General features: G+C 42.2%; 1 protein-coding gene and 1 long non-coding RNA gene across 8 annotated transcripts in view; one reads left to right on the top strand and one right to left on the bottom strand.

Annotated features, from left to right (window-relative positions):
- TENM2 (teneurin transmembrane protein 2) overlaps positions 1 to 17,453 on the top strand; it is a 1,159,540-nt gene that overhangs the window by 818,303 nt on the left and 323,784 nt on the right. The gene's annotated exons all lie outside the window — the stretch shown is intronic.
- LOC124241963 (uncharacterized) overlaps positions 1 to 17,453 on the bottom strand; it is a 59,579-nt gene that overhangs the window by 41,162 nt on the left and 964 nt on the right. Inside the window, exon 2 of the long non-coding RNA XR_006889360.1 lies at positions 13,737 to 13,815. This is a non-coding gene — a long non-coding RNA (uncharacterized LOC124241963). The remainder of the gene's footprint in view (positions 1 to 13,736; positions 13,816 to 17,453) is intronic.

Raw genomic sequence — 17,453 nt, 5'->3', positions numbered from 1 at the left:
AATGTGGTTGCCTCTAGGAAGGAAGAAATTGGTGGTGATGGAAAAGGATTGCTATTTTTGAAGCAAACATTGTAGAACCACTTGATTCTTTAAACGACGTGCGTATTTTTTTTCTTTAGATGAAAAGAAAAAACGTAAAAAGAAAATACAAGAGATTGGGCATGTACAACACAATACAATGTTAAAACCCCAAAGTGGTAACTGTTTAATATTCTCAGACATATTTTCATTCAACAAATGTGTATTGATTAAAGGCTATACGTTTGAGACGACACGAGGTTCTGTGAACTTGAATGTTTAGGCTCTGGAGCATTTTTATCGAATCTGTGGATTTGTCTGTGTCTCCTTCTGGTGATTAGGGAGCCCTGTGGAGTTATTAGAAGCTTCGCTCTTTGTCTCAACCGAGCCCCAGCCTTCCTGAAAAATCCCAGGCTTAGGATGGCACGAGGCAGAGAAGATACCATAACTACTGTTCTTCCTCCTTCCTAAGCAGCATCCATCTAAGCGCAGGTCTCATCTTTTCCCCAAAGCTTTCCCAGCCAACTCCTCCCCACTAGAGCCAGAGTCAGAACTGCACAACAGTCTTGTAGGGTGCTTGCTCAGTTGAGCACCTCATTACATTCTGATTTGTAATATTCTCTTGGTATTTCATGGCTCTAAGTCACTCGTGTCAACATTAAATTGTCACCACTTAAAGACGAGGGTCATTTCTTTGGTCTTTCTGTATCATTTAGCACTTGGTGCAGGTTGAGATGCATTCAAGACATCCTTGGATGTCTTGTATTGATCTGGCTTTAAAAGTCCGTGGTAGACTGGGGCAACAAAAAGGTGGATGCATCCCCAGCAAGGCCTTCTGACTCAGATCTGTTGACCACAGGTCATTGTAATGTTTTTAGATCTGAGACTGTCTATGATTGGGGTGTGAGCATGATCACCATTAGAAAGAACAGGAAAGGCACCCCAGGGCATGATGAGAAAGATGAATGTTTGTCTAATCTATTGTCCTCCTTACATCTGAGGAACATTTCTCTGTTCATTCTTTGTAGTAGCTGCTCCCCTGTGGTGAGGGTACCTTTAAGACAGTTGTCTCTAACTTTTTGGTGGTATAGCCAGAATCTAGGGAACCAGCCTAGAGAATGCATGGCCTTGGCATCTGTATGCATTTCCCAGGGCTACTGGGACCACAGGCACCACAAACTGGGCAGCTTAAAACAACAGAAATTTCTTCCCTTATAGTTTGAGGCTAGAAGTCCAAAATCAAGATGCTGGCTGGTCCATGCTCCCTCCAAAGGCTCTATGGAACAATCCTTCCTTGCCTCTCCTCCCTTCTGCTGGTTGCTGGCAATCCCTAGTATTCCTTGATTGTCACAGCATAACTCTAATCTCTGCCTCTGTCTCCACGTGGGCATCTTCTCCCTGTGTGTGTCTCCAGGTCTCCAAATCTCTCTTTCCTTGTAAGAATACCAATGATTGGATTCAGTTCGCACCCTAATCCAGTATAACCTCATCTCAATTACATCTGCAAAGACTCTATTTCCAAATGAGGTCACATTCACAGGTGCCGGGGTTAGGACTTCAACATACCTTTCAAGGGACATAATACAACCCACAGCAGCATCCAAATGAATATGAAGCAAGACAGAGCTACTAGATGATGAGTGTGGGAGTAGAGCTCAAGGCCTCCTGTGTTATTTCTGTTGCATTGGGAAAAGCATCATGCCTCTTCTTTCCCTCCACTTGTGTTCTAGAGTCCATCTGGTCCCACCTTCTCCCTGTACTAAGTATCCCCTCTCTGGAGGATTTTTGCCAAAAGGATTTAACTATGTGGGGAATTCGTCCTTTCCTTGAAAAATTTCTTGAAAGTGTTATCTACTTTGTCTCTCTCTACTTTCTCACTTCTCACACACTCTGCAAACTATTATTTTTACTTACTGGTAACTACTTTTACTACATTCACAAATAACCTCCTATTTGCTAAATTTAGTAGACATTTGTCATCACATCTCACACTTCCCTTCTTGACTGTTCCTTCCTCCTTGAAATATCCTCTCCTTTGGTATCTACAGTTCTATATTCTTCTCGTTCTCACTCCTGTGTTTCTGGCCACTTCTGTCTTCCCGTGGATGCCTCCGTCCCTGTTTATTCCTTAAATGTCGGGAGATCTAGAGGTTAAAACCCAGGCCCCTCTGCTTTCACTTTTTATGCCCTCTCCCGTGGGAGATCATCTACACTCATAACTAAAATTACTTTACTGTCGGTGAGTTTATGGCCCTCATATCTGTTTCTCCAGGTCAAATCTTTTACCCAATATATCTAAATGGCCCTGGATATTTCCAGTAGGATGTCTAATAGACAAATACAAAAGGATTTACAGATACAACAGGTCTGAACTGAAACTCAACGTATTTAATCCCAAACATATTCTTCCACTTGACTCTTCTCTGGTATTCTTCATCTCGGTTCTTGCCCCCACCATCCCATCAGTTGCTCAAACTGGAAACCTAGAAACCGTCCTTCCCCTTGCTTGGTTCTACCATGAATAAATTGCCAAACCCTATCAATTTTTACCCAAATATTTTTAGATCTCTGTTGTCACTACCCTAGCTCAAATTACTATTAACTTTGGCCTAGAGATTTAATTGGTTCTAATTGATTCTTCTTTCCTTTAGTCTGTCTTCTAATCCATGTTCACAATTCAGTCAGCAGAGTCTCCATAAAACACATATCTGAGCAAGTCTCTGCTGCTTAAACTCTTCACTGGGACCCCCTTGTTCCCTGGATGTAGTCTATACCTTTTAGCATATCCCAAAGGCTCCTGTGCACCTCCCTATCCCCATCCCCCACTGTTCTCTCTACTCCATACATAGTTCCTGAACGTGCCACACTTGTCACTGAGAGTCTTTGCACACAATGTTCTTTTCTCCAGGGAGCCATTCTGATCTTCCTAATCTGGGTTAGTCTCCCTTCCTTAGCTCCCCATATCTCCTCTCTCATTGAACTCAACATGCTCTTTGACTGCATTCAACATTAGATTTAAGCTCTTTGAAGATAAGAACCATACCTCCCCTGAGCCCCATTTTACACTACGCATTCAGCTAGCACAGTGCCTAGAACAGAGCAGATGCTCGATAAATATTAGGCGAATGAACAAATAAATAGTGACTGAAGTCAAAGATGGAGGAAAGGTGTGCAGAAGGTATTTTCAATTTCCAAAGAACCATCCAAGAAAGTATTGGGGGCAGACCTTGGCTCACAGGCTGATTTTCTCATTCTGTAGTAGAAGAGGTAAAGAATTAAGCATCTGGCTGATGGAATAGTGCAGCATGGATGGCAAAGAAAGCCAGAAACAAGCAAAGAAAACCAATATCATTAATATTTAAACTCCAGAATCTGAATAAACTAGTAAAGTACAGGAAAACTATTTTGTGTGGCACTTTAAAATTCCAGTACCAGCCTTTCCCCCTGATTTTCCTCAGGCCAATCCCATCTTTCTCTTTTGTCATTTTCTATCAAATCTTTTGTTTTAGGATTTCTGTTGCTTATTATCTTTATTCCTTTCTGGTGCTTGTCAAGCCAGAGATGAGGAGGCACATGCATTCTTGATACTGAAGCATTTAGGCAGTTATCACTTAAATTAATGTTTTCTGCTAGAGTTGTATTTGAGTGGAAAACAATAACTGTTTCTAAGACAGCATCTTGGAGTTGAACCAATTCTATCAGTGAACACTCAACCATGGGAAGCTAACAATAGAGGCAATGATCAATCGCTCTTTTTTTCCCTCCTCCAATCCAAAGGCAGACTTCGCATCCTTTCACTTTAAAAAAAACTAAGCAGTTGGTGTAGCATCTTTCTAATGCCTCAGCAGAACAGTAGATGTCCCTACGCAGAAAGTCCCCTGATTTATCCTTATCACATACTCCCACCCCTCACCCTCACTTGGAATATACAAAGATGCATTTGTGTAAGTTATGACCTTACGAATCCCTGCTTTTCAATTGTGTTGATGTCCGGCCGTGGACGGAGGGGTGGGGACAGGTCTCATATTCCTTCCTGCCAGCTCCCCAAATAGTTCCACAATGCATTCGGTGGCATTCACACATGACTGGAGTCGCATTTCAATCTGTTCCATCTGATTGCATACTGTGTTTTCTTCCCGTCTGTGGTAATGGAGCACTCTTTCCCAGTTTCCAAGGTTATTTTCATCTCGATGACCTTTTCCATCTCCCTAGGGCGCCTCACCATTACCCCCACCCCTTTTGCTCTGCCTCCTTAAGATATTGCTTTACATGTTACTCTTTCTGCAGTAACTGTTGTCTTTGATACATTTCTATCGGTGATGTCCTTGCTGCCATAAAGAAGCAGTGATCTTTACCAGCTTATGACCCCACCCTTATTTCTACGTGGCTTCTTCTCATGTTCTTCTCATTCAGGTCAAGCAATTTACTTTAAAAAATGGGAAGAGACAGGATGGGATGCCACTTATTTAAATATTAGGATGCTGCTTTTATGATTTCTTTTGCTAACCTGTGCACCTTCTTTGAAGACTGAAAACCGGTTGAAATATAAGAGACTGAAGATTGGTTGTGGAAAATAATTCACAGGGAGGGGAAAAAGTCATATTACACTGGGCAGACTTGGCCTTTTTCTGTCTCTATTGATCTCAAATTGCTGAAAGGGTTCAGAAGATAAAAAGAATCTGTGAAACAAGGAAAGAAAATCCTGGTGAAGAAGAAAAGAGCCCTGGAGACAGTGGGGGCCAGAGAATCAGAATCCGAGTCCTAATTCTACTGAGAACTCACTGTGTCACCTGGGCAGTCACTTCTCCTCTTGTACCCTCTGTTTTTTTTCTTTTATGATGTAGGGAGAATTGGGGCCAGATGTTTTGAAAGGTCTTTTCCAACGTTGAAATGTCACAATTCTAGGAAAAGAACAGGAACTATGCACAACACAGTTACTCCACCTCCAAGGATGTCTCGAGTTGCCAAGTCTGTCAGCTCTCTGAAAAAGCACAGAAACAACTTTTCTCTTCCAAAGATAGGAAACTAAGACCATTGCCCCTTTCTGGATTGGTGATGGTGATGATGATGATGATGATGATGATGATGATGATGGTGATAACGATGATGGTTTAAATACTAATCTTCTTCACCTACATTTGGATAACATTTTCTATTTCAATGAACAAGCTCATGTACATTATCTCAGAGGTTACAAACATCTGGCCCTTAGATAAACGAGCTTGCAAACCTATTTGATTTGTCCTTGCTGGTACTATTTAAATGTTCTTATTTAGGTGCCAACATTGCAAAATCAGATTTTATGTAAACATTCACAATTCTGTCTTTCTTGAAATTACAACAAATCTAGCATTATCCACCTGTATTACATCATGGCCACACAAAACTGGAGCTAAGTAGAGGCTGCCCATTTAGATGGGGAGGGCATTTCCATTTACTCCTTTCTGTGATCTGCCTGGCCTTTGTAGGTATTTGAACTTGCAGTCCCAGTTATCTAGCTTGTCAACATTGATGATGATGATGATGATACCACCACCATTGTCATTAATAATAATCTCCCTATGGATGGAAGTGATGGTTACACAACAATATGAATGTACTTAATGCCACGGAACTGTACACTTAACGGATGGTTAAGATGGTAAATTTTATGTTACATGTATTTTACCACCATAAGAAGTTGAAAAAAATAGTCTCCCTATTGGTATAATATTTTTCATTCAGAAAATACTATCATGTGCATAATCTATGTAAAACCCTCATTACTACCACGTGGTGAGGAAGATATAAAAAGTATTATTATCCCCACTTTAACTGATAAGACTTCTGAGGATCAGAAAACTCAAGTGACGCCTCAATGGGCAGTATTTAGTCTCTAATGGTCTCAAAGTTTCCACCACCAAGGTCTCCTTTTATTATTTTCTCCCACATACCCAATGTTTTATAGGATTTTGTCTACCTATTCACATGTATTAAGTCAGAGTTTGTTTTCTCATTTTGCATTACATGAATGCATGTCTATGTTTCACAATATTGACTTGTTTTAATACACTGAACTAAGAGAAGTCTTACACCTTGGGCTTACACTACTCCCAAAATATTTTACCATCATAACTGATTTGCCTTGGTTTTCCTTAAGCTACCAGTAGCTTTTTCAACTACAGTTCAACTACTATGTAACCTCTGCTCTCGGTAATGTTTCATTTATTTACCAAGTAAGGTTGTAACTGCTAATGGACAAATTCTTTGCTTCCTTCCCACAATTGCTCTGAGTTTCTATACTTTCCTAGATGGACTTATCAACAGGTACATATGAAGGGAAGCCTTGAAGGGTCATGAAAAGGTTAGCTGAGATTTAAAGAGCCTGGACCAAATATCTTTATGACGTAACTGAGTTTTATGCTGGTCTGCTAAGGTCACTGCTAAGGCAGCTAGAAGGAGAAAAATTCAAACTCAAGTATTTTGTTGTTGTTGTTATTTTTGATACACAGTATACACTGTGGAAGATTGTCTCACCTCTGGTTCTGATGTTAATACTCAGCAGCCATGGACTGTCAGCACATTTTGATGAAATACCCACCGTATGTCCATCGTGTCACTGGCTCTGGGCATTGCCTGGGTTTGAAGGGCCATCATCACACCAGGGCCAGCTCACATGGCTTCCTTCTGGCGTTCTGTCTGACACTGATGAGTTCTGCAACTCTGAGACTCTGCTGGTCCTAATTTGTCCTCAGAGCAGCGCAAGATCAGCACAAGATTCTTTTTTCGAAATAACCTGGAGGCTTCTAGGGTTTGACTTTACTATAGCCTGCCTTGGAAAAGATTCAAACTTTTACAAAGTGAAATTTCCTATGCTGAGTCAATTCTATTTATAGTTCATTGTATTTTGCTGTAAGTTGCCTGAAGTCCTTTGTGAAAGGGGCTTGTGATAGAAGTAAATAAATAGGTTATATTCTTGCTTGTAAGATGACATTGATGGTAATCACCCTATGGACTTCATTACAGCATTTCATGGGGTGAAAAAGGAAATGCTACATTAAACATTCACGTTAATTGTAAAGTCCTGATTTCCAGAACATTAAATGTAAAACACTATTTTCCAGAATAGAGTAAAATTATCACACACCTTCATATAAGCCAAATACATTGCTTTATAAATATGTGGACGATGTATGAGCAGCTCACATCCATGTTCAGAGTTGCATGTTTTGAATAACCCAGATCAAGTTAGGCTGATATCCTAAGAAAAACTCCCATGTTGCAATGCAACCAAGCTTTGACGGGGCCTCTGCATAGGAGTGGTTTTCCTTCCTGAGGTGAAGAATCAGGAGTGCGGCATACCCCGTTGTCAGGGTGAAGGACCAAAGCAGAGCTCATATGGGGAGCGCTTCCAGGGGACAGCCTGGGTCATCCAAAATCCAGTGTGCAGCCACTTGGGGATGGCAGTGTTTCCATTTTCAAAACCTATTACGTTTCAGAGGTCGAGCCTAGAAAAAGGGCCTGAGAAATATTTCCTCAGCAGGGAAAATGTGGGAGTCCATGCCCTTCTTTTGCCTCTATCACAGTTCTGAAAACCCTCTCTTAGGAGCTCCAAAGTCTGTGCCTTATTCTCTTTTCCATTTGGACTATTATTACCTTGGGCAAGTTCTTTAATTAACTTCTCTATGTTTTAGTTTCACCATTTATAACAAAGGGATAATTATACTTCGAGATAATGTGTGGGAAAAAAATGCCTCTCCTTTGCACAGTGAGGAGCAGGCATGCAAATCATCATTATTTGTTTATTAATAGTAATGACACCCCACATGGACAGTGGAATCAAGCACTCTCCCCCGTAGAACTCAGAACCTTCGTCCAGGTTCCCTCATTAAACCCGACATCAACTCTGAGCTTTCGCTGGAGGCTGCACAGAGGTAGCGCATTACCTCTTTGCTGGGTTTCCTCTTCACTGGCCGCCTTTTCACTCTCCATCAGCACCTCCTGTAAACAACTGGGGTTGGGCTGCTTATAACTCGCTGACTGTAATAGCCACGAGAGAAATTCTGAATGGGACGGTGACGCAGTAGCTGCTCAAGCCAAAGAGTTGGCGGATTGTCCAAACTGTCCACGGCCCTCAGGTTCAGGGTTTATAGCTACGTTTCCATGGCCCTGCTCCATCCACAATTGGTCATACCAGTTCCAGGTTGGATGATAGATGTGAGAAAAGCAATTTCCGAGAAGTCGAGCGCACACTTTAACTTCCTACACTGCAGTAGAAAATTCTGCTCATAAAACAACCAGGCACAGTGATCAAGACCCCTGCCGTGTCCAATTAGACTTCCTTAAAAAGGAACAACCTCTTTAACTTTGTGGGTTTCTAGGGGCTGTTTATCTTTTCCTTTTGGCTTATCACAACTCTTAAATTATCTTAGCATATGCTTCGTTGCTAGTATTTTTCTTCCTTTCCTTTGCCACAGGAAACAGAAAAACTTTTTTATAAGAGGCATTTCAAGAAAGAGTTAGAGGGGAAAAAATGTTGGTTAATGAAATAAAGAAGGAAATAACTTCCAAGGGCTTTTAAAACTATACAGTAGCACAATCATGCAAGTATAGCATCAACCTCTGGGCAAGATTAGGTCATATGGGTGACAGAGGTAAGGAGTTTGATGTGTCAGCTTTGAATTCTGATTACCCTAGTTTCTCTGCTACACAAATTCAGAATCCAAACAATTATGCTTACTATGCTTTTGAATGTGGTAAAATAACACATTGTATGTAGTAGGTAATCAAAATTCTGAGGTGTTTGTTTCCATTCAAAGACTTAGTCCCAATATGTACATTGACTCCCTGAGAAATATGGCAAGGTAGTTCAGTTAGACAAGCATAATCATTTATACTCCTACCAGGCCTCTTTCATGCTATAAGTCCTTTATTGCATGATAAATTCCTTGAGTGGAAGCTTTGTCTTATTTACCTTTACATCTTTGTTACAGTTAAGCACAGTGCCTGGTGTGTCAGAAGCCAGAGATGACTATTGGAGGGATGGATGGACAGATGGATGGATGATGGGTGGGTGGGTGGATGGATGGATGGATGGATAGGTGGGTGGATGGATGACTGGATGGATGGATGAATGGATGGATGAATACATAGGTGGATAGAGAGAACATACTTGGCTTTCTTGGTCTTTGAAGTTTCTGTGTTTCACCAATGAAGAAATAGAATATAGGGCAAGAGTCTCATTCCTAAAAAGCAGGCCAAAGCAGCCTGTTTAGTGTAATATATTTTCATTGCACTTAGAATAAAATCCAGACATTTCTTGTGGCTGACATGATGAGATTTGGCCAGAGCCTAACTCTCAAAACTTCACCTCTTTCCCTTCTCCTTTCCTCACCTCACTCTGCAGCAACGCTAGACATTTTTGCATTCTTCAAAAACACCAAGCTCTTCCCCTTGACAACCTTGCTCTTGCTGTTCCATCTGCCCAGATCTTTCCCCATATCTCCCCATGACTGACCTACTCATTCACTTGGCTCAAATATCAACTCCTCAGATGGGCCTTCCCAATCCAAATTTGCTCTCCTCCTCTATTTCCATATCCTCAGCACCCAAGAGAGCACTCGACACTTAGTATGTGCTCAATAAATATTTGTTGGGTGGTTGCCAAATAATTATTCGTATTTTCCAAATGTTCAATATGTTACTGTAAGAAAATTCTTGAGGGCATTCTTCTTCTCAAACTCCAATTAAAAAGCAAACCCTCTAGGGCCTAGCCCAATGGTGTAGTGGTTGAGTTCACACCCTCCACTTTGGCAGCCCGGGGTTTGTGGGTTCACATCCCAGGTACAGACCTACACACTACTCGTCAAACCATGCTGCAGTGGCATCCCACGTACAGAAAGTGGAGGAGGATTGGCATGGATGTTAGCTTTGGGCCAAACTTCCTCACCAAAAAAAAAGCAAACAATCTAAAACTTGAAACCAAGGTGAAAATGTTCTTTCTGTTTTGTCATCCTAAACAACCGGAAGCTAAGGGGCTGCCTCTACTCCACCACTTCCCCCTCCCCCAAAAAAAGAAGGAAGGGAGAGAAAGAGGGAGAAAGGAAGGAAGGAAAAGACCGGATCAAAGCTTGGAGAGAGAAAGTTGTAAGCCATCTCAGAGCCTTTAATATGCTGACGTGAACTGAGAATCTCCAAGAGAAGAATAGATGCCTTATTTCTCAAAGTTATTTGACCAGGCAGCACTGTTCGTCCTCCTCCTGAATATTTTTGGGACTAATCTATGATGGCATACATTTTGGGAAGCAGTAATTTGAGAAGCAATATCTGTGGAACATTTCCTGTGCCCCAAGGCACTCCACTAGACATTTTAAGTTTGTCACTTGCTTTGGTCCCTTTGCCTTTTATTGATGAAGAAAATGAGCCTCACAGAGTTTAGCTAACTTGACGAAATCCCTGTAACCATCAATTCAAGCACAGCAGCTGGCATTTGAACCTTTGTTGCTGGAATCCAACAGCCTTGATCTTCCCACCTCCTCATACTTCTTCCCAAAATATTGCTTCTAATTACTTAACGCAGAGCTTCTTGCTAGCAAACATAGAATCACCTCAAGAGCCTGTAAGACACAGATTTCCGGGCCCTATACCAGAATTTTTGATTCAGTAGGTCTGGAGTGAGACCTGAAAATTTGTTTTTCTAACAGGTACCCAGGCGAGGTCTGATGCTGCTGGTCTGGGGCACACATTTTGAGAAGCACTGGCTTACACAGTGACTATCGCCGTTTAAAATTTTTTGTGATAATGTTATTAGAGGCTTAAGAAGCTGAAGATTCTTTCAGATAGTTTTTACTGCCTTGAAATGATACGACTAATTCCTTTCAATTTCACAAGTGTTTATCGAGCATCTACTATTATAAGCACATGATACAATATACAGAGAGTCAGAGATGACTAAGACCAGGTTCACGGCCGTAGGGAGACCCTAATCTAGTTAGTGGTAGCACGGGGTAAGAAGCAGCACTAAGGAGAACAAAGTAAAAGATGACTGTGATGCAGCGGGTCAGATGTTCTTATTGGTCCAGACACAGTGCTAGAATGGCACTACGAGACCCTCCCCACCTGGGCTAGAGCTGGATCCAGGAAATTCTCCCTACAGAGATGGCACCTGCCTGGTATCCTAAATCGTGATTAGCAGTCAGCTGGGGTGGCCAGGTGAGTTTCAGGAAAAGCCAACAGCAAGTGTAAAGGCACGGAGATACGAAAGAACATGGTACATCTGGAGAAAGCTTGAAATGCTGATGCAAAGACCGGCAAGCAGATGTGTCTAGATTCAGGTGTGGAGGAGGAATCACGGGAAAGAGAGTGGAGTCTGGTTGTGAAGGGTTTGTGGATCAGGAACGGAAGTCAGAGAACTAAGAAAGCTCATGGCTGAGCTATGTGCTTCCTACCCAAAATACATGATGTCTGCTACTTATTCAAGCATGCATTCATTCCGTAAATATTTTTGAGCCTGTGCTGGATGATGGGGGCATTACGAAGAAGACTCAAACTCTGAATCTGGCCTCTAGGAGGAGAAAGAAAACATTTACAGTCTCAAATCCAATGCTATGGTGAAAACATGCCCTTATTGAGAGGCACTGAGACATGGAACAAAAGTTCCAGAGCAGCCTGGAGGGAAAGAGGTTGCTCCCGGGGCGGATCACAGAAGCTACATTTGTGATAACTCTTGTGAGAGACTCAGAGCTGGGAGGCAAAGCGGGCCCCCATTACCAACCCCTCGAGACCTTCATGGATATTTTTATAGATTCACCTCAAAGAGTGTGGCGGTGGAAGCTGCAAAGTGTAAACTCTAGAGGCTGGTAGAGAGAAGTTGCCTTTAGAATCTTGCCTGCTTTTTCCTCCTTGCTAAATGTCCAGAAAATAGCTCAAATGTGCGTTTCCCTAGCCTGATTAAAGGGTGGATGTGCAGGCCTCTAAGTAATTGCTGCATGAATCTTTATAACCACTCGAAATGAGCTTAACTCGGTTGGTCTGCGAAGGCAGAAAGGCTTATAATGTCAGGCTCATCATTCTATCACGCTTCAAAGCATGGGAGGCAGAGCCCCTGCGCCATTCTTCCCTCGCTTCCTGATTAATCCACACGTTTAGAATATGAGTAAGGACTGACTGATGAGCTGGTTTAGTTTAGCTTTGTAGGATTTTTCCCCCAATTTAGCAAGCAATGAGGACCCGTGCTATTTCTACTCTTTCATTTGGCTCTTAAGTCTCATTTGTGCCATTAGCTGAACTGGTACAGCTCGTGGTACCTTTCTCCCCCCACCCTGCTCAGTATTCAGAGACTCGTCCTTCTCTTATAATTATAAAGTGCTCACAGTCAAGACAGCTCTGGTAAACTTTGCTTTTCGGCACAAGAACAATATTAGCTAAAGAGCTGGTTGTAATACAGATGCTTAGAAAATAGGGGGAAAAAATCAGGTCTTAAAAAGATTTATAAACCCCATTCCAGGTTATATTCATCATCTTTCTTTCTTGCTATAAACTCTCAAGAATTCGGGTAGGAATGCTATTTACAATGATCCCTGTCAGGAGATGTTGAATACAGATTTATCAGCCTGCCAGGTCTGAATTACCTGTAAAACCTAAATGAAATGAAAAAGGAGAAACCACAATCTTCCCAGTAATGGGATATTCTGCCAATAGCCTTGTTGGCATCCATGCTCTTCCTGCATTTGTAAGAGCTGCCTCAGGCTAGTCCAAAGGTCCTTATTCTAGACGCAGTATAGGTAGGTAGGTAGGTAGGTAGATAGATAGATAGATATAGATAGATAGGTGCACACACATAGATCCATAGATACAGACTGATAGGTAGGTAGGATGATAGAGAGATAAATAGGGCTTGATAACTAAACTCACGAGCCTGGGAAATTCCTTGGGAGTTTGAGTCGTAAAAGCATACACAAGCAATCCATACCATAGCCTTTTTTTTTTTTCTTTTGCATCTGTTGGGCACCAGGCACCACCCTAAATATTAGAAGTGGGATCAGGATATTAATTGGGGCTCTTTCATGGTGGGCAAAGTGATTGCAGAGACAGGGGATTTGTGAACACAAGACATGACTTCCTCCTACCTCCTGCTAACGTGGGTCGTCTTCCCAGAGCCCTTTGCCCTAGCATTACTTAGGACTCCTTAGTCGACCCAAACTTAATGAAGGGTGGTTTTCCTCTCAATGAACTCACCTTCAGATGCCTCCAATAAGAGGTTCTCAAAATTTGGTCCACCCAGACTTAGCAAGTTGGGAACTTGCTAGAAATGCAAAACCTCAACATCCTCTTCTCCCCCTTCCCCAGATCTATGGAATCAAACTAGAGGGATGGAGACCAAGCTCTCCAGCGGATGCTGACATATGCTGAAGTTTGAGAACCACTGATTGAGTAGTTTGGTCTTGCTTAGCCGTCTCTTTAAGCTGTGTTTGACAGTCTGGGTATTTGACACACTGGAATCACCTCAGGGGTTTGAAACAATGTGGATGCCTGGGTGCCAACCGGGAGAGATTCTGATATAATAGGACCAGGGAGCAGCCTAAGCACCATGGTGTTTGAAAGTTCCCAGATGCTCTTGAGGAAGGATTCACATGGGAGCAAGTGTAAGACAAGCTGTGGGGAGAGACTGGAGATGTGCAAAGAGTTAGCTGGTTGTTGCAAGATGTGGACCAGGCTCTTGGAAGTAAAGAGAAACTTACCCTAGGCTGTGTCATTGCAGGCTGGGAGATACCAGAGACTTTGGCAAGAAAGAAGCTACCGAACCCGCATATTGGATGACTGTGGATGAAAAAAGAGAAGGAAAGATCAGAGGTAGCTGAGTTCTTGAGCACAGCTAGGAAAATAGTGAGGCCCTTCTCGGCAAAAGAAGGATTGGGGTTTGAGAGGGAAAGAGATCTTTGCTGGGAGGTCGAAAATGAATTTGACTCTGATAAGTTATGCCTTGGCCAGATGGCAATGATAAGCAGGCAGCTGAAAGTTTGGATCTGGTGCTCAGGGAAGAGAGACAGAAGGGAAGGATAGAAGGGAAGAGAAGAGAGGAATGAAGAGAAAAAGAGGCAATGTGAGACACCGAGAGATACTGGAAAACTGAAAGAGGGATGTTGCGGTCGTCTGCGCAGAGGTGATGTTGGAAGCCTGTGGAGAGAATGCCCTTGCGGAGAGGGTGTGTATGCTGCTAGGAGGAAAGAGGTCTGAGAACAGAGCCTCCAGCTTGCTCCGAAGAAAGTAAATAAAAAGAAAAGAAAATAGCAAAAGGCAAGAGCTTAGAGAAGAGTTGCGTCAATGGAGTATCATCGAAGCTAAAGAAAGAGTAGGCTGGGGGATGGGTGCAGGAAATATTATTGCCAATTGTATCAAATGCTAGAGACAGGCAAGGAGAGTGAGCTATTTTAGGTAAGAAGAAAGGTTTCAAAGTCATAATGGTGGTGATAATGAAAATCTGTGTTTACAATCCATTTATCATGAGCCAGGCTCTTGGCCAACAACAACCCTTGAAGTATTAGGTATCCCCATTTTGCAGATGAAGAAACTGAGGCACAGAGATGTCAGGTACCCTGCACGAGATTACACAGAGAAAAAGTAGTGGAGCCCAGGTGAAAACCCAGGGCAGTCTGACTCCAGACATCTGGCTTCTCTGTGGAAACCAGCATGACCCACTTAGAAGGCAGCCTTCCCTGTGGATGGAAAACCCAGCAGGGGCTGGAAGTCTCTGTCCAGGTAGATGGAAACATCTCCCGGGCTGGTCCAGACAGAGTTCTTCGCAGAAAGTGAGGCTCCTGCCTGAGAGAATATCACTGGGCCGATGCGTTAACCGCCTATCAGGACGGGGGAAAGCAGTGCACTCGATTCTGACAAAAAGTTGACATTTGAACAAAGAGAATTAAATAAAAGGGAGTATGTTAAATTAATTTGAAAGGTCTTGTTTAAATCCACTCACGCAAAGGCGTTCTCAATTAAGGCTTTTATCCTACCCTTGGCTCACCTCCCTGAGTTTCGTTAACGCTGCGGCTCAGAGCGCACTCGGGATGCTGCCAGGGAACGTGCAGCTCACCCAGAAATGGTTAGACCTCATGCCGCTTCTTACAGACGCTTTCCGTCCGTGCCCTCAACCCACTGAAAAAAGAAGGGGGAAGAAAGGGCTGATATCTTCCTGTGGAAACATCACATGGAGGCACACGTTTTACTCTGTGCGTTAGGAAACCCTCAGATGTGAGCAGCTGGAAAGATATGAAATGACATTGGTACTCCCTTGCAATTTTTTAAAAATCATCAAAGCGCTTTACATACGTGAAACCACCGACACCTATGCGGGGGAGGAAGTATTATCAGTGTGTCAGGAAGGTGGAAATTGCGGTACTGAGAGGTTGAATGATACTCCCAGCAGGCAAGAGAAGCAACTTTCCCAGGCCAGCCCTGAGAACTTCTATATTTGTATTTGTTTTCTAATCAGGGCTGCTCTGAAGATACAAAGAAAAATTTGGGAATTGGGGTCATGATTTTTAAACGCAAGGTTTTTAAAAATCATTTCCCATGTTTGGAAGTGAAATTTGGCTGTGAGAATTAATTGCAAATGATCCTAGATGGAGGAGGCTGACACAGTTTAGTTTTTGAAGTGAAAGGATTGGAGGATTGGCCCTGTTTTCGAACTGTTAATTTTCTTGTTAATCACGGGGTTGGTTAATAACTACCTGGTTATGACGGTGGCAGAGAGAGCGTGTCTGAAATAGGTCACGCCTTCAGTCAGCCTGGCGTGTCCTGTCTTGATGGAACTCACAGCAAGCAGGAAGACTGGGGCCGTGGGAGAGGTAGGTGAGGTGGAAGGGATAGCACCATGCCCAGCTCCTGCAGGGAAGGGACGACTCGGTGACAGCCCAGGGAACTTTGTTGGAGACTGGAAATTCAGGACATGCTCACGGGGAGCCCCCAAGGAGACAGCAGGGTAAAAATGGCCTAAGATGTCTTTTTTGAAATGTAGGTGTCTTTGAATTCCTTGAAATATTTTTTCACTAACGACATGAATTAAGTATGCTCTTTTTCCCAGGTTCTGTGAACATCAGAGAACAGTTGGAATATATAGACAAGATTTAAAAAGACAATTAAAACTACTCAAAATCACACACCCAGAAATAATCATTGTTAATCTTTTGATATGTAGCTTATCTCTCTCTCTCTCTTTGTATATATAAAAAACACTAAAATATAAGATCCACGAGAGCACGGACTTTATCCTCAGTGTTCACAACTGAATTGCTAGCACATAGTAGACACTCAATAAATATTTGTTGATATAAGGATGGAGAAAATGTATTATATTTATTATATATAATTATATATTGTACATATAATTATATGTAATTACATATTCATACAATTTTTAAATCCCAACCTGAGATACTACCCTGCACGTCCCGTCTTTCATATGACAGTATCCAGTGCCATGAACCAGCTCACAGGAAAGACGTGGTTCAGAATTTGGGCTCTGGAGTCAGATTGCCGGAGTTGGAATCTATATGCCAACATTTACTAGCAGGGAGGCTGTAAGTAGTTCCTTAATCTCTTTAAGTCTCAGTTTCTTAATCTGTAAAGTTGGAGCAATAATAATACCCATCTCATAGCATCCTTGTGAAGGAAATAAATTAGATATATAATGTGCTTAGCGCCATGACTGGCATGCTCGTACTTGCTCATAAATACTAGCTATTAATATTATTGTATGTTATTAAATATTATTCTAGAGCACCATTTTAATGTTACTCCATCATGCTGATGTATCACGATTTATTTAAACCTACTCCCTTTTGTCAGACATTATTGCTCTTTCAGTTTTTTTATTGTTAAAAAATATCACTGCAAGTATCTTCCTTATACAAAAATTGCTTTGCATTTCTGTGATTATTTCCTTAGGATAAAATTGTAGAAGTAGAAATATAAGATCACAGGCAATGAATCTTTTTATAACTTTATATGATATATTGCCAATGAAATGCTGTAGCAGCATAGAAACCACCAACAGTGAATGAGCAAGGCTGTTTCCTTTCACCTTTTAGTGGGTTCGTTTTGAAGAACAAATCCCCTTTCGTTTCTTCAGGCCATCTTGACTTAGGCCAAGATGTTCTGCCAACAAATTTTTAGGCACAGGTTCTGGGTGTCTGTGCGTGCGAGGGGGCAATGGGGAGTGGGGTGGGGAGGTGGTATAAGTGTGGATCTTCTGTCCCAAGAAGCTGCATGAGTATCAGAAATCAACCAGACTGTCGCCTTCAATAAATCTAAGTGCTCAAAGTCAAGTGCAGAAAGTGCTATACTCAAGTGTGGACCAGGGCTGGAATCTCCAGGATGGAGGAGAGAACTCTGCTTCTGTCTGGGTGCACTTGGCTGCTTTGTCATTTTAATTCCCTTGCCCTTCTCAAGGCATCAGA

This window comes from Equus quagga, chromosome 7 (genome assembly GCF_021613505.1).
Source record: "Equus quagga isolate Etosha38 chromosome 7, UCLA_HA_Equagga_1.0, whole genome shotgun sequence".
Classification (NCBI taxonomy): domain Eukaryota; kingdom Metazoa; phylum Chordata; class Mammalia; order Perissodactyla; family Equidae; genus Equus; species Equus quagga.
Note: the sequence above shows the minus strand (reverse complement) of the source record. Positions and strands in the feature narration are given on the sequence as shown.